General features: G+C 47.6%; 1 protein-coding gene across 4 annotated transcripts in view; it reads left to right on the forward strand.

The window, feature by feature from the left end:
- The window catches only part of CBFA2T2 (CBFA2/RUNX1 partner transcriptional co-repressor 2), a 66373-nt gene that overhangs the window by 21652 nt on the left and 23612 nt on the right, over nt 1-21109 (forward strand). Inside the window, exon 1 of one of the 4 annotated variants that reach the window (XM_076352447.1) lies at nt 1712-2015. The exons of the other annotated variants lie outside the window; for them this stretch is intronic. The gene's annotated coding sequence lies outside the window, so the exon portion shown is untranslated. Of the gene's footprint in view, nt 1-1711; nt 2016-21109 lie in introns of those variants that run through there. 4 annotated transcript variants of the gene reach the window in all.

Here is a 21109-nt window from a genome sequence, read left to right on the forward strand (position 1 = left end):
CACGTGCTCCTACAACAGCTGAAAGTCTCCCGCCCAAATGCTTCCCCCCAGTTATCATCCAGTGTCCTGCCTATGCTGGGGCACCCGTCCTCCACGGGAGGAAACCATGGTCCATGTCTTCATGAATGTATGCCCATGCCTGCTCACAGAATGCTTTTTAATACTTCCCTTAAAGCACTTTTTTTTTTCCTCCCTTTACAGCCTTTTCCCCTCCCAAAGGGAAGTAAGTAGAGGTACCTTAAACTAATGAGGAGTAAGAGGCAGAGAAGCCGGGGGTGAAGGGTTAGCTGGGATGCCGGGGGACAGTACTTCTAGAAGGTTTATGGACATGGCTTGGCAGTTAGCAGTAGCCTACCAAACCATTGGAAATTTCATAAAAAGAAGCATTTTGCTGTCTGTGAGCAAGTAAATATCCCGCCACGCTTATACCAACTGCAGACAATTCAGCTCATATGATTTCTGGACTTTTAAAAAACCAGCATCCCTCAGCTTGGGCAATGGCAGGCTTTTAGTTTGCTGTCCTGGCAAGGTACGTGGGTCTCTGGCTCTCAAAAAAGTAGCTGGAGGGAGAGTTAGTGTTGCCTGCAAAGATTTGAAAAGGATTATGTCGAGACCTGAAGCCTCTCAGCTCAGAGGAATATGGACTGGAGCAGTGAATCCCTCCCGAGATCTTAAAATGTGCCTGTGCAAGGTCTGCAAGCAAAATGCAAATGTCGCTTCTCCTCCTTGGGTGGTTTTATGGGAGCTAGGAGGAGGATGGCATGGAGGAGGATGGTTTGGGCAGTAACTGGAGGGGTGGTTGCCTCTTCTCCGGGGCAGTACCGCCGGCAGCCAGGGACGCCCGTCTGCGTGGTGAGGAATGCTGTTGTGTAAATCCGTGTTTCCCCAGCGCCCGGCTTGCAGTGAATGGTGCTGGGCTGATGGGATTAGTCGGGGCCTCCAGTTAATATCTGTTGTTCACGCTGCACGTTGGGGAGCGGCTATTCAAAATTACCAGGAGGTTTGCAGGTGGCAGAGCAGCCAGGTCTGTGTATTAAGGGAGGTGGGGGGGGGAATGGTCGAATATAGTCGTGTCCAGTGGGTTTCTGCTGTGAGCCTCCCTTGCTGCTGTGAGATCCCTGGTGGAGTTTACTCCCCGTATAAAACGTTTCAGATTTACATTTTCCTTTAACACTTCCTCTTCGATCCAAGTAATATGTTACACATTTAATTGCTCTTCCTTTGAATTTTCCAGTTCCTCGTTTGGTACCCTTGCAACATCAGTATCTTGTTATCTTGTTGTTGCTTCTAATTGCTAACACATGCCTGCAAACTCCGGCACTGGGGCTTGGAGGGGAGTTTACAGGGAAGATTTACGTGCATGGGGAAACCTTCAGAAAATTAATTCACTAGTTTACCCAACAGCTTATCCAGATTTCAAAATTGAGGGCTAAGACGAAGGCTGGTTTACACCCGGCGCTGCGTAAGGCAAGAGCCGATTTCAGGAGGGTCGATCCAGTGGAAACAACCCGCAGTGCCTGTGCCGGCAAAGCCCTCCTTTCCTCTCACCGCCCCGCCGCCGTCTTGCTGTTATTGCCGGCCATAAACAAATTACGTGTATTTAACAAGTTAATGTCAGCCCGGCTGCGAGGCGCTGGTAGGTGTGTGCTTGGTGACATCAGCTGGCGAGCAGCCTGGCAGCAGCGCGGCGCAGGCAGGGAGCAGGCAGGGAGCCGAGGGTGTGTGCCTCTAAGCTGGGTATTCTGGCAAGGTGGAGAGCTGGTCTGTTTGGCAGGACCTTCCCATCTGGGATCCATCTGTGTTTCCCTGGAATCGGACAGGCGGCTCCAGGCAGTGAGAAATCGCAGATGTGTGGGACCTGACACATGTCCAGCTAATGAAAGGAGAAGGCAGGCTGGGCTCCGGCTGCGCTCGAAGATCACGAGCGGAGGAGGAGGAAGAGCGCTTTTATTTATATTTCAAAGAAACTAGGTGTATTCAACAGCAGCTGGATCGTTGCAACCTTGCTGTTTAGGGTAAGCAATCGATGGGTCTATTTTTAAATGGGACTGGGTAGGGCACGGCATATCTGGGGGCAGTGGGGGATACTCGGGGGGATGCTCAGCTGCCGTGCCGCCAAGTAGGTTTGAAGAGCGATGTGGGTTTCACCGGCGGTCTGGGGAGAGCCTCAACCTTGAGCGCAGGTAGAGGGAGAGGGTGGGAGCGGCGCCGTCCGCAGCGCTTCGCCACCCAGCCTGCCTCCGGTCGACTGCAGTGGCTCTGCTGGGGGAAAACTTCAATAGAGGAGCCGGCTGCATGCGTGGATTCTGCAGCTGAAAAAATACTAAACTCTCTAAGGAGAGCTGCGTTAGAGCTCTCTCTATGTTGCTATGGAATGGTTTATTCCCCCCCCCCCCCCCTTATTTTTACCTCCCCCCCCCCCCCATGAGCAGAAGGCTGGGATTCAGCTTTTTCTGGGGAAATGGAAAAGCAGGAAGGTTTTTGTCTATTTTAGCAGAATGTGTCGTTCTGCTGTGCCTAGCCTTACTCTCATTTGTGCATGCTGATATTGAAGCCCGGGGGTAAATCTGCAGAGGCAGATTTCTTCCATCGGCTCCCAAATTTCCTTAATTTTCTCTGTTTTCAATGCTTCTCTGCATTGTGGCAGAGGCTGCTCCCTTTTTGTCTTTGCGCTCCTCAAGCAGCAACTGATGCTACCAGCATGTAAATCTCTCAGATCAATTCTGTGATACCGGAACAGACCTCCCTGCCCTATATATTTTTGCTGTCGGGCTGCAGACTGCTGTATTTTCTTTTATTCCATTATAATCTCCCAACCCTGTGTATGTATTTTAAACCTGCCCTTTCCTCCCTCTCCCTGTTTTCTGGGAAGGTTCAGCAGTTGAAATTGTTCCTCCAACCCTCCGGAGTAGCTTGTTGTAAAGATCCCTCTGTTACACGTTTGCTGAGCCTCTGCCCCGGGTGTGCACTCTGCAAAATGTTACCGGCTTTTCCTCCCCCCCCGCAGCACTCAGCTCCTGCGCGACAGTACTCGCAGTCCATTTTATGTGCCAGAGAAATCCTGCCCAGCCGTGGGAGATGCACCAAAATCAGCACTCAAAGTTTGGGGAGCTAAAATGTGGCTGAGGATCGCTTGCTATCAAGCTGGAAAAAGAGAGAGGAATATTTGCTAGGCTGTCTGGTGCAGGATGATTCCCTTTGGGGCACTTTGCTGTTGCTTTGTCCGGGTTAGTTTTAAGCATGCCAAATGACAAGGTTTCCCCGGGGAGAGCGCGGTGCAGCCTGGCCGGGCTCCCTGGCAGGGTGCTGTGCTGCTGCATGGGCTGCAGCTCCATACTCGTCTGGTTCGGCCACTGCATGTGGCAACTTAAGGTTTTCCTTCTCTTGCAGCATGGAAGCATTTGGGTATAGGCTTTTAAAAAATACATATTGTATGTCTGCTTCTACAGACATGCCAAACACTTCCTATGCGTCCCTCGCTGTCCCTGGAGAGGAGGCAGGAGGAGCGCGTGCTGCCTAATGCTCTGCAACTTCAACGTCTCAAAGCGCACCAGCACAAAGGAAGAATGAAAACCAAAAAACCTCCAGCAAAGCCGTACAGAGTGTGATGATACCTAAAAGCAAAGAGCCATGCTCCTCTGCTGTGGCTCTCCCAAAGGCTTCCCGAATTTGTGAACGCAGCGCAGCGTGTTGGAGCATCTGCTCCTGTGGTCTCTTTGCAGGTTGAGCTCTGATTAAGCAAACGGAAGTTTTGCCGTCATCAGGGCGGCATGATTTGGCCATTAAACAACTAATTTGCTGGTGTCTTGCTCAAGCCCTGCGGGAAACTTTTTTTCTTCTCAGGTTCCTCTATTTTTGGAAAGGATTTGGGGTGCCTGATGAGCTGAGTGCTTAGGTGGGAGCGGTGGTTGTATTCTGGGGAAGAGCGTGGCTTGAAACTCGGTGGCCAGTCATAATAATTTTATAGAAATGGGGTAGCACATCCAAGTGAAGACTCTTTTTTTTCAGAATTGTCTGCTGGATGACGTGATTTTCACTATTAATATGGAGAAGATGTTTAGTCTGGTTTTTGGGACTACATAGGCTTCACCTAACCTCCCCAGCCAGGTACCCCTACCGCAGCACATCTACCGGTTAGAGAAACCTGCAAATAATGCAAAACTAAGAGGCTCCAGCGTAAGAAACAAGGTAAAAGGGGTAAAGCAAAGGTAGTCTGAGCAAATATTGCCAACAGGAAAGTGCAGTAAGCCAAGTGAAGGATTTGAAGGGTCTGAGGAAGGAGCAGAATTGCTAAAGGCAAGGAGAATAAATCGTTAATCTGAGAAGTCTATTACACAGGGAATGCCCTGAGGACAAGAGCAGAAACTCAATTTAATAGTGAAAAGGCCAAAACAGTGCTGCCAAGTCGGGTTCTGCTCTGCCCGGGGACTGGAGCCACGGCCCCTGCTTAGTTCCAAGATGCTGCTATTTTTGCAAGTTGCATCTGCTGGTTTTTACAGAGGCTTGTTTAAACCCACTGAAGCCAAAAGCGAAGGGAGCTTTTCTTACGTGAACTGTGGGTCAGGCTCTTGTGTTTTTTTTAATCCTGTTTTATTCCTCTTAGTCTTACAGGACCAGTGTCCCTGAGAGAGTGGGGTTTCACTTCTTAATGCTGCCTTGTCTGTCGGATTGAGTGTGAGTCCCAAATTATTTTACTGCTGCTTTACAGGGCTTTGTCACGCGTCGCTCACAGTGGATTTTGGCTTGTAGAGGTTATCACTGGGGGACAGTAGGCAAGAGGGAAAGAGCGTGATTTGACTTCAGGAGCTGAGTTTTCAAGACAACCAGCTCTTCGGTCCCTAAATTGACCCATAAACGCAGTAACCATCAGCAGCATTTTGCAGGAGGCAGCGCTCTCCCCCGGTTATGCGCTGGGATGGGCGAGCCAGGTGGCCTCTTGTTTTTTCCAGCTCTGTTTTTTTAGGGTTTGGACAAAAAACAAGATTTGTTTGACGTGCATGTGCGATGTTTATAGTATAGCTGGATAGCTGAATAAAGTCATTTGAGGACTTGGGCGTATGTAGCAGATTTAAGGAAATGCTGGCTAGTTCTTAAATCTGAACAGGAGATGGTCGTAATCTGTCGCCTATTGGGTTTTTTCCCATAATAAGAGCTGTCTTATCTGTACTTGTTCTGAGCTAGATTGTAAGCTTGCCTTTATCTTAGCATCTAGTGACTATTTCCATATCCGATTGCTTGTTAGAAGCTAGGTATGAAATGTGTTTTGACAGACACTCCAGAGCGGTCCCTGGGGGCAGCATCACTGCAGGTCTCTGGGAGCCTGTTCAACTTTTATTTTTATGATGGAGCCTGTCTTAATTCATGCAGCGTTCAGGGAACGGCTGGAAAAACCTTTGTTTAGAGCAAGAGCAGAAGCCAGGAAGAACTGGTGAGCGATGATCCTGCAGTTAAAGTGCAGCATGGAGAGGCTTGGGTTCAGTTCCTGGGTCTGCAAGCAATTTTCTGAGGCAAGACCGTGACCTTAGCGCCGCTTTGTGTGTTGGCGGCTTACGTCCAAAAGCACAATAGCGATTTCAGAGGTTTCAAAGCATTTTAAAAGTGTAACTATCACGCCTTTTATTGGGCTGGGCGTTTTTATAAGCCAAGCTTAAGGTTTTAGAATAATGTGGATTAAATTTCCTTGGTGCGCTCCTGGCTGCAGGACTCCTGTCTGTTGTGTCCGTGGCAGGACTTGTGCTGTTGAAGGAGGACAGTCGCAGGTAGCCAGAAGATCACTTAGAAGAACCAGGACTGTTGCAGATCTGCTGCTTGGTTACTCTCCGGTCCTATGGAAGCTACAAAGCCAAGAGTCAGTTTTTCTTCCAGCAACAGGACACCACAACCTGACGGTGGGATGCTGCATAGCCATCCCTTTCAAAGGCATCTCCTTCACCAAAAAAAACCCAAGAAAGCTCCAAAAGTCTTGATAACCATCACTGAGCTCGCCCCAAATGAGGGGAGGAGGAGGAGGAGCACGCTGCAGCCCCGAAACAGCTCAAACCTGTTGCTCCGCGGCAAGCTGTGAATGTTTAAAGACCCGGTATTACTTAGGATGCTGGCAGAGCATCGGGGGGAGCGGGTTATTGTGCGGGGAACAGATGTGCCGTGCGCTGTTGCCGCGTGCCGGCTCTGTGCCGCTGCTCCCGGCACCAGGTGCAGCCATTGTTCCGGCTGGTCCCTATTCATCCGCCCTCGGCTGCCGCTCCGCGCCCGCTCCCTCATTGTTTCTCCAGGAAATTAGCATTAAAAACCCATCCGAAACCCCCACGTCCCTCAACTGCAGGTGACTGTTATTGGCCCCAGCTGCCACCCTTGTGCTTGATTACTTCCATATGGGGTTATGGCAAGAAGTAGGATCCACTTATTGATTTTTTAATTTTTTTTTTTTCCCCTTTTTTATTCCCCCCACCCCACACTGACACTTCAGCACTTGCAAGGAACAAAACCCTGAAATCTATTAAGCCCCTGATAGGCTCCAGTTGCTATTACAACTAGGATGAACATTTTACAAGCAAAGCTAATTACACCCTCTCCCTGCTTTCTTCCTTTCTTCAGCCCCCACCCCATAAATGTAAAATAACCAGAGGGCAATTGGTAGTAAATTAAATCTTTGCAGTGTCCTGAGAGGAGGTTTTCTTGCTAGCAGGAAGAAGTCTGCTGGGCTTTAGATGTTTGGTTATTTGGGTTTGTTTGTTGTTTTGGTTTGTTGGTTTTTTGTTTTGTTTTGTTTTGTTTTTTTTTACTAGAAAATGGGAAACTCTGGTCTCGGGCATATTGCTGTGGCACACCTATTAAAGGGACACACAGATCCCAACCTGGGTCTGGATAGAAAAGGAAAAAATAATTGAACAAGTGGGTTGTTAATTTGTGAGTGTAGTCAACTGCTGAGAGGAGCCAAAGAGAAACTACATGCCAATTGAGGTTACAAAATTCTAGGAACAATATGATTTTCTCCTGGTACAATTCATCTGCAGGGCAGCAGGTTGCATGAAACCCCAAACCCCCCGAAATCTCTTCTGGGTTTCCCGCTGGCAGAGTGGCACGGAGCAGCCTGGGTTTGCCTAGAGGTGAGATGTGCTGCAGCTAGCAACAGGAGAGAGGGAGGGGGGGCATTTCTTGCTGCCCTGCCTAGGACTTGAAAATGAACCTGAGGCACAGAGCATCCCCAGCGAGAAGTACAGGTGGGTCGTGTCTCGTGACGAGCAGACCAGCCCACGCAGCCCTGACCTACTTTGTGCCATGTGGGGATGGGAATTTTAACGATGGACATTACTGAGTTTGATTTTAATGAGCAAGCACTGTACCACCTGGCACGAGAAGGCACATAAGCAGAAGATAACGGAGGAAGGAATGTGCAGCTGAAAAGGAGAAAACAAGATAAAGGCCATGAAGGCATGTCGCGTGGCCAGGAGGAACGGGCCAATCCGCTAGAGCATAGATGCACGTGAACACAAGGCTATAACCTATCTGCAAGCCGCAGGTAGCGTGTGAACGCTTCTGTTTGCTATAAAAGATGCTAACAAAGAGCAATAAAGGTCTTTGGTTGCCTCCGGCCAGAGTCCGTGCCGCTAATTCCCCACAGTGCCAGGCAGGAATGGAGGAGAGTGGCAGCTCGTCTCCGCACTGGAGGCATCAGGCATAGCTTTCCTCTGCGCTTCCTTCCGAACAGGCTTTGGGTGACAAAGCCCTGTCCGAGTCCGGAGGTTGGTCAGTCAGAGTACGTAAGTTTCTCTGTGGAGAAACTTTGGGTTTCCCTTATGACACACTGGGCCTCCCAAAAGGAGCTTAGTTATGCTGCAGCGTTGCAGCTGACAAGGTTTGTGCTGGTGGCTCCTGACAGAGAAGCTTGCTGGGGGATGATGGTCCTCAAAGCACCGTGACCAAGGTGTTGCAATGCTACTGCCTGGGCCTGAGCAGGCTGCTGGAAGACAAAAGCCCATCAAAGCCCCGTAAGCCTCAGCCGTTACGGCTTGTGAGGCTATTTCATAGATAATCAGTAGGTTTTGTGTCTTTGCATTCTGGGTGGTGCCTCAGCAGCCACTTCCATGGGATCTGCCTTGTTCCCTGCCGGTGATGCACTGGGCAGCCCTGGGCAGCTCGTGCTGAGACCTGGCAGGGTGCTCTGGCGTAACAGTGGTGCCACAGTCTCCTGTTGCAGTACAGATATACAGGTGCAAACCTCTGTCTAGAAAAGATCCTAGATGTTCTCCTCTCTCCTCAGAGCAACCGGTTAACAACTGTGAATTGTCCAGATTGAAGCAAAGAAGAGGGAAATCAGTACAGACTTTTTTTTTACTTTACTTCTCCACTTTTTTCCAGGTTATGATGAGTCTTTAGAAAATAGCTCCTACCAGCGGAGGAACCGTGTTAGGATGCTTGGGATGGTCAAATCTCTAGACTCGCTTTCTCCCCCGGTCAGAGAAGGGAATTTCCATTTCCCCCCCATGTCTTTCACATGGAAGTTATGTTCAAAACAGGCAATGACTTTTTTATTCTGATAACGCAGCCTCTTTGGGCAAAAAGTCCCTGTTGCTACTCTAGAATTAGATGGTGCAGTGAGTCTTTACTCAGATACAGAAATCTTTGGGAGTGGCTGGGGCTTGGCTGGTTGACCTCAAGATCTGTAAATGCAAACTTACTTATAGGTGGGGAATGGACTTGTCCTGAGACTTTTGTGTCTCAGTGTTGGTTCTCTGTCAGGTTGACCTCCACCTTGAGGTCCATTCTGCCTTGATGGGTGGGACCCGCCAATGCAGTTTGTGAGAAGGATGTAAAATAAAAAGTCTGGTTGGCATCTGAGGAGATGGCTTTAACTGAAGTACTCAGGTTATTTACTGCATGTACCTCCTTCCTGATACAGACCCATCCTGGCTTGGCTGCCCAGCGTGGACCACCCAGATCTTCCTGGGAAGCAGCCGTGCAGGTGCAACGGTGTAGGCTGTGGACTTCTAATTAAAAAAAATAAAAAAAATAAAAAATCAGCCCCTTAGAGATGCTGTGTGGCGTGGGGAGGGCCACCAGCTAAATCAGGTCAGAAGAATGGATGAAGCTAGCAAGACAACCTAATGGAGTATCTTGAGCGATTTTCCTCATGCTTGTTTTAAACTCTTCAAAGTCAAATCTCAAACTTAGGGGGTTTCTTCTCCCTAATTAAATTAACAGGCCATATGGTGTTTACTGTGAGCGCCTGCAATATGGAAGGAGCTACCTCCTGGATCACTTTCTTTTTTCAAAAGAAGCTGCTTTACCTGATGTCGCTGTTCTGAAATGTTCTTTTCAGCAGCGGGTGCGAGGGGTTATTTCAGCCACCTCGCTGCTGTTGGTGTCACCTTCTGATCCTGGGGATGAGCTGTATCATAACCTTTCCTGTTTCTGCAGCCGCCTTTGTCTTCTCCTGGCTTTTATAATGCCATTTTGCTGCTTAGTGGGAGTGTGTACAGGTCAGGAGTTTTTCATGCTTTTTCACATGCAGGTAATGATTCTTGTTCTTGGAGCCGAGGAGCATAGAAAACAACTTGGGGTGGTGGTGTTATTTTTAACAACTACTACTATTTTTTTGTTGAGGGTAACATTGCCATCTCGGGAATGTGTGAAACAAAGTTTTGTTCTTTATTAATGGGCTGTTTTAAAAAAAAGAAGTTACTTTGCATGTGCTGCTTTTATCTTTACATGAAATCTGGAGGAGGAAATGAAGACTTTGAGGAAGAAAACCATTGGTTTATTATCAGACCCTTGCATTTAGATGAAGAGGAAAGTAGGGTAAGAATCTCTAAACCTGTAAGAGAAATGAAGGAATGAAAAGTCTCATATGTTGCTGTCTGTTTTCAGCTACTCTAACTCATTTAGTAGGTTTTTCTGGTAAACATAATTCTTGTGTGTGAGTGGACTCTGCTGTGAGCTCATCCTGCATCTCTCCAGTGGTGTATGTTAACCTTCCTCTGCAATCTTAACTTGTCAATGCATCTTTTCTGTAGGGGCTTGGTGTTAAAAGGGGAGCTGGATGACCCTTCATCTTCAGCCAGGCTCAGCTTATTCTGGGGTATCTGAGCTCCCAGAAACAGATACATTTGCGTCTGCTGAAAACACCCTGCCACATTAGCATATTCCCTGTAACGTATGCTCAAAGGGTGTTTCTTTGCAGAGAAGCCTCTCTAAAGATAGCATCGTGAAGTTCTGTGTTGTCAACCAGGGACACTTGATCTAAAAAACAACATTTGATACACAGACAAGGTTTGCAAGTGCCATCTGGATTCTGGGGTATGAGCTAGGTTGTCTCTGTTTTGCATACACTCACCAGGAAAAAAAAAAAGTACGTGCGGGCAGATTAGTTCTTCAGGATCACCTGAGCAGGACTGTTTAGTCCACATGAATGTCCTCGGTGACATGGGACACCAGTGTAATCCCGTAACGCTGGGCAGCATGCACCAGTGCACCTTCTTAGGGTGCTGGAAATAATTCTGTAGTTTAGTGGTATATTTATTGAAACCCAGGTGGAATCAATTTAAATTCCCTCGTGCCAGTAATATTTTAATCTACTATCAAGCATACTGCAAGGCAGAACCTGCAAATGATGCAAAGCCCCACAGAAATGGGCATATTTTTAGGGATGCAGGGTACGCAGATGTCTTTGTCTGGTTTCAGTTCTGCGTAGTGGAGAGACCATCCTCAAAAATATGCCAGCGCTACGAGCAGAAACCTGGAGAACATGAACATCAAACACAGCCCTGGGTTGAATAGCAAACTTACTGTCCACGTCTTCCCAGGGATATGTAGGTTATAAAACGTATTTTACTTCAGGGCCTATTTCTTGACTTTCTAGTTATCCTCTCGTATGCAAATCTAATTTGCCTAATGGGCTGGTGAGTGTAATTGAAAGGCAGCCTGCACTTACACGATAGTGAAAGTCTCACCTGTGCCCAAGCACAGATGGGTCTCTGCCTTGCTGCTGCATCATTAGGGGAAATTTATAGGCACTGTCTCACAGGCTTTGCTGTGATCAGGGGAGGAAAATAGCAGTTTAAAACAAACTTGGGGTTTTGCTGGTTTTTTTTTTTTGTTTGTGGGGTGGACTCTCTATTTCCTGGGTCTGCAATTTTGGTGGTTGCGCTTCTTGGTTAACATCATCTTTGTCTTTCCCTTGTGCTCCAGTTGATGGTGAGCAGGCTAACGCAGGTTACTAGTAACTAATTTAGGACAACCCTAAGAATGACCAGTTGGAAAGTCTTTTCTGTGCTGTGTTGCAGCACGATGCTTTGAAAGCAAGTGCATCAGCAGCTGAGCCAACACCACTCTATGGTCCCTGTGCATCACTGAATCTCCAGAGGTTAGCCATGGAAAATCTCCACCTCTGCTGCCCATGAGAGAGAGGGGAAGGAGGCACAGCAGAGACAATTACTGCTGTGCATCCATCTCTGCTGGGGTCGTTCCCTGAAGAGACCAAGAAGTAATGAGCTTTAATGGCTCTCCTGTCCACCCCCATCTCTCCATGCCTGGGCTCTGCAGGAGATACCAGCTCGTGATGCTGCAGCACCGCACTAGTGGCCCTGCTCCTAAAGGTGTGTAGGTGTCCATCTACATCATCAGGCTCCTAAACACCTCTAAGACCCATCCCTAAATGTGTTGCTCCTGTGCTTCCAGCTCCGTGGGACGGTGGAAGCCTTTCCACATGCTGATGGGGTTTGGGGTGAAGGGGAAAAGCGATTTGTGTAGTGATGTGAGGAGTGTTTTTAAGAAGCGGAGTTGTCATTTTGGCAGGGCTCCTATGTGTGTCATTGATCGGGAGTGAATATTAGCTGGGCAGCAGTTAATGTACTTAGCGCCCAAGTGAATGAGGCATGCTCTCTAAAGGGAGACAGCGTGAGTTATGGCGTGATTAGTGAGTCTTGGCTACCTTAGGTACATTGACGGGACAGCAAGATGGGTGTTAGTGCGTGCAGCACTGCTGGCGTTGGTGCAAGGGCTGCAATAGTAAAGCCACAGTGGGCTGTGGGGTGAGGAATGCTTGTGGTCCTTGGTTTAGACTTTGGCACTTGTAGGAAGTTGTAAATAATGGGGATGAAAAAGACTTCCCAAGTCTTTTCCAAATTCCTCCTTGATTTCTTGGACGACTTGCCCAGTTTTGGAACTTCAGCCCTGGAGCTGGCTGGCAGTGGGTGAGCTCCTGCTCTTCAGCCTCCATCCAGAGAAGGGAGACTCCCTGTTGGACTCTTCTTTATATTTGGAAAAGAGAGCAATCGATACGACTTCAGGAACCCAAGGGGGATTGTTTTTCTGTGTCCTTCCTTGATTGCTTCATTTTGTGTTTGTGGTAGAACTTGGATGGTGGTTTGTTTTGGGTTGGATTTTTTTTGTTTTGTTTTTGGAGAAATGACCATTGTTTTCACCTAAACTTGCCCTTCTGACTATGAGCTGCTGGACTGCTTCCTTCTCCAGGTGGTCAGGACTTGTACCTGTTCTGTGCTTAACAAACAGTTTTGTTTTTTTCTAGTTTAATTTAGGCTTTTGGTCATAGCTTTGGGTGTCCTTGGTATTATTTGTGCTTCTCTGTGGTCTAATCAATTGTTATGGATTAAATGTGGTGTTCTGCCTTGAGATCTTCTCACTTCTTTAAGAAATGGCCTTGCTTTTTTTTAAGTGGCGTTATTTACCAGTTACTGGTAGTGGTGCTTGGGCTGCTGGTGCTTTGGGTCCGTCTTGTATGCACAGACTTTTTATATCTCAGTTCCTATATTACTCAGTTTGAGTATTTTCTACTCACTGGATACCCTCACCCCTTGGACGCCAGCCCTGCTGTACCTGTTCTCATTAGCTTCAGATCCCCACATGCTCAACAGCGTTTGTGATGCTATAAGAAATCCAGATTTGCTCAGTACTGGCTATTTTTTGAGGTCAGTGGTGGTTTTTTTAGGTTGACTTATAGTGGTGGGAACCAAATCATCAAGCAGCAGGGCTTGGAAGATGGAGGACTGAGAGAGGCATGTATTCTTAAATTGTTGTTTTAAAGCTTCTGACTTAAACCTCCTCCTGTATGTCTTTAGTAACCAGGTTTAAAATTCTTAAATCTTCAATTACTGGATAATTTGAAGGGAAGTTTGTGGTGGGATTGAATCCATCCTCTTATTTTAAATGAGACTATTTCCTTCTCTAATGATTTTAGGCTGTTCCTCTTTTACCTTGTATTGTATGAACTTCCGAGGTGCTCCGGGATGGCTCTGCCCTACGTAGGCTATATGTTTCTGTGAGGTGTGTCTGTACTTGCCTCTCCAGTCAGGCTGAGTAGTGCAGGACTGAGAACTTGTCCGAGTCATGGACAATACCCTTGTTTGTTGTACGCAGTGAGGCGGGATTGCTGTGAAGGTGCAATCTAATCTCAGGGATGCTCAGGTAAAAAGACAAGCTTATATAGACAAGGGCTGTCTCTCCCGAAGGAGGCTTGTATTTTCTTCTTGCTGCTGTGGTTGAAGCATTTCTGGGTTCTCTGACAACACAAAGCTCGAGTAAACCTTGCTGTCAGCAGCTTGCTGTCAGCAGCTTTCTGCCAGCCCAGGCCATGCCATCGCTCATCACCTGTGGGTGCTCTTCCTGTTGCCCCGCAGGGTGCTGCTGGGCAGCAGAGCCTGCACCAGCTCTGTCCACTGCAGGAGTTGCTCATGGTGTTTCTTGATGCCCCTTCTGGTTCATGTGGGCTCTGAAGGGCAGCAGAAAACCTGCAGTTTTGATCCCCAAAGCATCGCGGTTATGAGCTACTTGGGAGTTTCCCCCATGGCATGCTGGAGAGCAGATGGGTGTTGAACTGACAGTCCTGCAGCCAAGAGCCTCAGGTCTGGGGCACGGGGATTTTTTTACCTGAGACCTATTGGTCCAAAAGATCCTCTTAACTACCTGTGGGAACTTCTGTACAAACAAAACAACCTGTACACATCCTGGTAGGAACTGGTGCTGCGTGTGACCAAACTGGTTCCCAGCAGCTAACAGGGAGCAGAGGTGCAGTGGTGGGCAGGACTCGAAGCCCCAGGAGCCGTGGCGTTGGGACCCGAGTTCCCCTCGCACTGCGGCACAAGGCTTCACACCATCACTTAGCTGCTTGGAGTCAGGGGTTGAAAATGCACCAGGAAGTGAAACGGCCCCTGCTTGATGTGATGCTTTTCTCATAGGAAACTCCCTAAATGACTGCTCCCGAACAGGGGGCAGAGAGGGACTGCTGGTGGGAAGCCTTTAAGCAAAGGGGCTCGCTGCGCTGACCCAGAAAAAGCAACTTTTTCGACATCTACTAAATTTCTTACAGAATTGGCTAGAAAATTACCTCCCTTTCCACAACTTTATTTTTCCTACTGAAACTAAGAGCTGGGATATAAAACACCAGGCAGTGCAAAACAAGGGTCACTAGCCTGGTATCTCAGAATAGACCATCACTTTTTTTTTTCCTCCAGCTTCCAGGAGTGAACCAGACTCACAGGATAGAAGCTGCAGGACCCAGCAAAAATCCCCCGGGAACGGGCTTGGGTGGGAAACGCAGTTCCCTTGGGGAAGCCATGGGAATGCCAGAGTCACAGCGCTCGCCTGAGTTTTTTGCGGCAGCCTGGCAGGGAGAAGGGGGCTGCATTGCCAGTGAGCGCTGCTGCAGTGTCATAGCTGTGGCCTTGCTGTGCAGCACTGGCAGCTCTTTGGCTCAGCTGACTGTGAGCAGAACGGTGCTGCAAAATTGCAGCGCTGCTGCTGAAATGCTTTTTGCAGATTCCCCTTTTCTAAACAGTTTTGTTAAAGAATAAAGTAGGGCAGCCGAGGAGGCATGGGGTCCCAGACTTTGAAATGGAGTTTGTTGAGTGGTGGTGAGATGAATTTGTGGCTTAAATCTCTTCTGTTGAGGTCTTGCTGATGGATTTTAAGCAACGACCACTGCTGATGTTGTGTCTGCTTGGACACCTCTAATTGCAGTGTCCACACGAGAGGCTCTTGTGCAGGTTGTGCTGCAGAGAAGCTGCATAGCAGCCAGAACCCTCCTTGAACACTTCCCCAGGTGAGACAACCCTACAGCCTCCCCAAGGTTCCTCCAGACCCGTACCTGCGATCGGAGAAGCCCAGTAAGGGCTGCAGCAGCAGCGGCCCCATGCTGGCTCCTCCACGGGGAGCCACGGTGGTGGCCTGGATTCCCCCAGCTGCAGTGGGGTTGTTCCTAGGAGTCTGCTCCAGCATCTCCGCTGCTCCAAAGCCCATTTAAATCAGTGGTTGCGTTTCTATTGACCAGTACAAGCTGTGGAGGGCCCTGTGGAGCTAATTAGTAATAAGAGGATGCCAATTAAACACCACTCCCTGGGCTCTACCACCACTTTTCTGATACTGCTGGGTTGGAGAGGAAGGTAACAAAATGGAGCTTAGTGCATATGTGTTTCATCTGGAGAGCAGGAGAAGGGTGGAGCTGCTTGTTAAATGGCCAGCAATCCAAGTTTTAAAAGGATTTATGAGTGCTAGATAAAATCATATCCTAAAGGCTGTCTCAAAGCCTCTGTTAAGGTGGAAAACACTTTCAAAAGTTAGAGCTTGTTTCACTGTGTTTTCCCCCTTTTGGGTCGCCCAATATTTTACAGGTACAAAAGTTGCAGCTTTATTTACTCTACGGCATTTAGCCTAAGCAGGAAGAAAAAAAGATGTCCACTCCCAAAATTACAGTGCTCAGTTGTTCTTCTATTTAACCTATGGGATTTTTGGTAACAAATTATTTTCTTTATACCTCAGTAGAGTTTAGCACAACTTTGGTTTAAAACCAGTGCTTGCAAAAGTCTAAAGTTTTAAAGGCAGTTGCATGTGTTCTGAAGTTTTCTTTTTTCAACAGTTGGGTCCTGTTTCAGAATTAACTGCATTTAACGTTGTTACCCTGTACAACAGGCTGGTGCTTTTCCAGAGAGGGCTTACGCCAGCTAAAACTGGTGGGTATTGAATAAACATCAAGAACTAGGCCGCTAATTAGAAATAAGAAGAGTTTATGAGTTGCTATAATGGATACCTCTACAATGCAAAAGTGCTGCTGAGGAACGTTTGAAGACGGGGAGGAAAGCTGTGATACACCGATGCTGGGTGTGGAGCAGCGGCAGAGCTGGTGGCTTTGGTGTTGAAGTGCAGAGGATGGCTTGCACATCTTGTGTGTCTTGCACATTTGCTGTGCTGCTGAACCGTGGCAGAAGTGAGCATCAGTGTCCGACGCTTTGATTTGGGCTGCGTGGTGTGTGCACGGGTGGCTGGAGAGGCTGGAGCCTGGGTGAAACGCCTGGCTACCTTCGTAAATGTGGTCCCTAAACTGCGGCAGAGTTTAAAGAATACTAATAAGAGGAATGGGCTTTCGGTGCTAGCATTGCCGGGCGAGGCTGGGTTAGCGTGTCCTTCAGCTGTGAGTTTCCCACGTGTTGGGTCACTTTTTAGTCTCTGGACTAAACTTGGTGTTTACTCTCTGCACCCCAGAGGGGCGAATCACCCCGTCCATGGCCTTGCTGATCTGGGCAGGGAGCGATTTCAGACCTTTTGGGGGTAACCCCTTAAAGCCAACTTTTTTAATGACTTTTCGTATCTAAAAAGTATCTGAGATGGTAAAAGTGCTGTATATCATTCATATAAGCATGGCTAACTCAATTCTTGCTTTCGCTATACATAACATTTACTATAAGTGAAACTCAAGCTCTTTTTTTTTCCTGCCATAACACTTCTCTGTATGTAGAAGCCCCACAAAATCATTAAAAAAAAAAAAAAAAAACCACAAAAACTTTGATACCGAGCTGTTGCTCCAAGTCTCTTTCTAAATGGTATCCCTTTTGTACGTGTTGTGTCTGGGCTCCACCGGACTTGGGAGCCATTAATCTTCCTGGTGTTTTCTTCCCTGTGGCAAATGAGAGACAGATGTTCCCATCTGGAAAGTTTGTTCCCGCCACCGTCGTTTCGCTTGGAGTCAGAGGATTTGGAGAGCAGTGCAGCAGGCTGAGACTTTTAAGAACTAATTTTTCCATGATTGTGATAATTGCCTGTTTGATATCTGTAACTGCTTTCATTTTTCTTTCAGAGTGCTTTAGCCTAGTAAGTAAATAGTGCGGAGGAGTAAATATTTCTTAATATTGTAATAGGAGTGGATGATTTTTAAAAACAAAAAAAAGTCTTGATTCTGTAACTTTAAATGGAACAATGAACTAACTAAAAATTACCAAAATACTTCAGCAGTAACTAATCAAATGAATTAGCGAGCATCTCTGGCTTTGCTTGAACACAGCTGCCCTGCCCAGCCCTTGCCCGTGTGCCAGGTTATAACCCCGGCCAAGGAGGTCTGAGCAACCAGAGGGGTGGTTTTGGGGAGGGAAAAGCGCTCCCCCCGATCCCCAAAGCACTTCCCATCCTAAAACTGAAACGCTGGCCCCTCTGTAGGCTTTGGTTTCCAGGAATATATTCTGCTGGGATATATTCCAGGAGTATATCCCTCCCTTCGGGGTGGCTGTCTCTGATGGGGGCAGAGCAAGCAGCTGTTAAGGGTGGGGAGGGTTCCCTGCCCTGGAGGGTCACGGGCTCCCCGGTGGTGCTCACTGCATCCTTTTGAGACAGCTGGTGAGCAAAAGCTGTTGGCAGGGACATCAAGAGATGAACTTGGGTCCCCAAAACTTATTTGCGTGGGCACTAGCAGTGTGGGAAGGGAATTGCTATGGCGTGTTGGTAAGAGCACCAGCAGCTCCCAGGTGGCTGCTTCACTGCGTGTAAATGGTTTTTAGGGCAGCTTTCATGGTCTGAGTAACTATTCCTTCACTCCTTCATGGAAAAGGGAGCAGGAGAGTGGGGGGCACCACACCAAAGTGGTTTGTGTTCTTGTAGAAGCAAGACGAGCAGAATTTGGGGGGCTTGATGTATACCCCACGCTGGGGGCTGTTGGATGTGATAGTTTGTAGGATGGATCCTGCATCCATGGGTTTGCACCGCTGTCCCCGGTATGAGTCTGTGGACCAAGAGGAAACCAGAGCTAAGGAGGCAGGGATGCCATGCAGGTGGGTTTGCGCTGATGGGTCTGACATGGCTAAGGCAAGGGCAGAGCCGGAGCTGCAACTGTCTTGTCTGGGTGGGAACACAGCAGAAGAGAACTGCTGTGAAGTCCAACCTGTGCTACCGATGAGTTTGCAGAGCCAGGCACATTAATAGGTTTTTATAAAAATGACTGAAGGGCAAGGCAGATAAAGATCTGCAGTCTGCCTTCAGGAATAAATTATTAATCTTATTTCCCTTCTTAACTGCTTTCTGGACTGGTTGCGAATGATAACATACTTTGCTCTTTCAAGTTCTTCTATCTGAGTTTCACATTGAATTGAGATTTAAAGTGAAACAGCTGTGTGTGGGAGACGAATAGATGGCAATGGAGATATACGCATTTATTTTTGATTTATAAAATGCCTATCCCAGGCTCAGCAGCTCCCTCCTGTGTGATGCGAGGCTCTCCTGCGAGGTGCCGAGTCCTCTCCACTCCCACAGCATCTTACAGCTCAGGAGCCTAGATGTGCTATAAAACCAAGCTAAACAGGGTAAAAATAGGCTGATCGCATTTAGTGGAGGAAGTATCCGTACAGTAACATAAGTTACCCGCTGCAACAGATGCTATAGTATCATCTTAGCCAACTCTGTGCTTTGGCGTGGAGGAAGGAGGATGGAGAAGGACCTCAGTTGACCAACATTTGCTGCTGACCTGTTTATGTGACATGCTTGTGTCTCCCAGTTCTGGTTGTAAATTACCATTTATTGACTTGAGCAGAGGGAGACCTCTGGAAACCACCCTACATCCAAATAAATGTCAATATTTGTATAGAAATGTAATCTTGACTGCGAACATCTTAACATCTCCCTCTTCACCAAATTGGGACTAACCCAATCATCCTTTTTTTTTTTCCTAAGGCTGCTGTATTGGCTGCCTTGTTTCCGATGCTTATCTTCAGTCTTTCCTCTCTTCGTTTTTTGATGCAGTGATGCTGCAAGAAGATAAAATATTGGCTCTTTCCTCGACGATGTAATTTCAGTTTGAGCTTGGGGGAAGCTGTCTGGAAGCAGGTGATGGAGGGATTGCAGCGGAGTAGCAGTAAACGGTGTCTTCTGGAAGTCTGAGTAATGATACTCTTGCTTTGCATGTAGATAACCTCTCATCTGCGTGCCTTGGAGAACTGCAGAGGTGCTCTACAGATGGCTTAGAGCCATCAAGGGGAGGGAAAGGCAACCTTAGAGCAGAGGAAAGATGTTAATAAAATTTAAATGTAATTCTTCCCATTTCTCAGTTCCTAAATGTGAAAAATATTAGCTTGGTGGAGACTGAAAACAGATGGTGAGCAGTTGGAGCAGATAAGCATGTTATTCAAAATAAACATTCGCCAAAGCTGGGGAGGTGGCGAACCGTGTTTTATTTCACCCTATTTACATTATCAGGTCAGGTTACACTGATGCTGCCTCTCGTTTGCATTCAGACTATCAACAGGGAACCCTGCCATGCAAGCCAACTGCAGCGTGGCCTTTTCATCAGAGACGTGTTTGGGCTGGAATGGATGGGTTTGGGCCATTTCCCTGGCTTTTTCTCCAGGACGATATGTTGAGCTAGTTATCTTAAAACAACTCTCCTAGGCTGTAGGCAGGGTCCTGCCAGACACCGGAGAGGGCACTGAGGTGTGTCCTTCCTTTGTTTCCCTCTTTCAAATGGTCTCTTTATCCATTTAGACAAACTTTGCATTGCTTTATCTTAAACCAGAGACTCTTACCCATGTAAACGGTGGAGAAACAAGCCTCTGGTTCAAAGGACTGTTTCTAAGAAGGGTTCATTTTGCTGAATTGTAGGTGATCTATAATTTATGTCTCTAGTCCGAGTGGTCATCTGAGGTGGTAGGGCCAGTGGGAAGAGAGGTGTGTCTGGAGTGTGGCTTATCTCCCTTGCTTTGATAAATGCTTTGGGATGGGCTAAATCGCCTTTGGGGGTGTCTGTCTGTCCATTGGCTCCAGAACAAGCTCCGACCCAGCTCCTGGGTGACCAAAGAATTTCTCCTGCCAGACTTAACCTCGGCTGCTGCTACTGGGACGATTCTCCAGTCCCTTGCTCTCAAGAGGCAGGTACGAGTTTTGGGCTGTTAACCTTCTGAGGTGAGGAGTAGCTTTTTAGGTTATGAGCATATTCTGCCTGTTCTAGATGAAAGTCGAAAACATCTGGTCTGATTAAACCTCTTCTTTCTGTATGAAACCGTTATGTGCTTTCACTCCTGAGACTCTGAACTGCTGGGCAAACCCTTGTACACAGTCTTTTGTTCAAAAGACATCAACTAAAACCAAAACTCTTGTTAATTTACAGACTTTCAATCTAACCACTTAGTGGTCAAAGGCTTGTTGACAAGGTCTGATTTTGAGTCTGCTCTCTCTGTCCTGCAAACTGCAACAGGGAAAAGCAAGCCCTTACCAGTGCATACCTGCCGGTTATGCAGTGCTCTCTCTTCTTTAATGTGTTTTTCTCTTATTTCTTCCAATATGTTTCATGTTTTGACTTCTACAGAAAGCTGGAGTGCTCGAGTCTGGCAAACGGATTTGTGAGAAGCAGTTCCGACTCCGTGCAGCTTATTCATAAATGGGATCTACAAAATCGCTCCCAGGCCAGGCAGGTTCCTCCTTCCTTCTTAACGCTCGTGACAGTGAATCAAGGGGAATCCTACACCTGCGTCAAGAATGGCTTGAAGATATCGATGTTCATGCTGTACGTGCCCTCCAAACACCCAGCCACAGCCTTTAAATCCATTTCCCATGAGGGAGGAGGAAAGGCTTTACTGTCTTGAGCTGATAGCAGGGTTTAAGAGCCTGCCCATAGTCCATGTGCTCACTCATAGAGGTTGCTGGATGGTGTTAAATTGTGCCCATGCAGACGCTTCGGTGTAAATTCGTATAAAGCATCCATGTTTTCTGCACCGTAGCGGTGGCTCTTTCTCGCTTCCCTTGCTCGCGGCTCCACCATCACAGCTGGATCAAGGCTTTCTCTTGAGCATCATCCTGCAGAGCGGAGCACCACCAGCCTCGGGCACTTCATAACTGCCCATCATCT

Source organism: Aptenodytes patagonicus, chromosome 14 (genome assembly GCF_965638725.1).
Source record: "Aptenodytes patagonicus chromosome 14, bAptPat1.pri.cur, whole genome shotgun sequence".
Classification (NCBI taxonomy): Eukaryota; Metazoa; Chordata; class Aves; order Sphenisciformes; family Spheniscidae; genus Aptenodytes; species Aptenodytes patagonicus.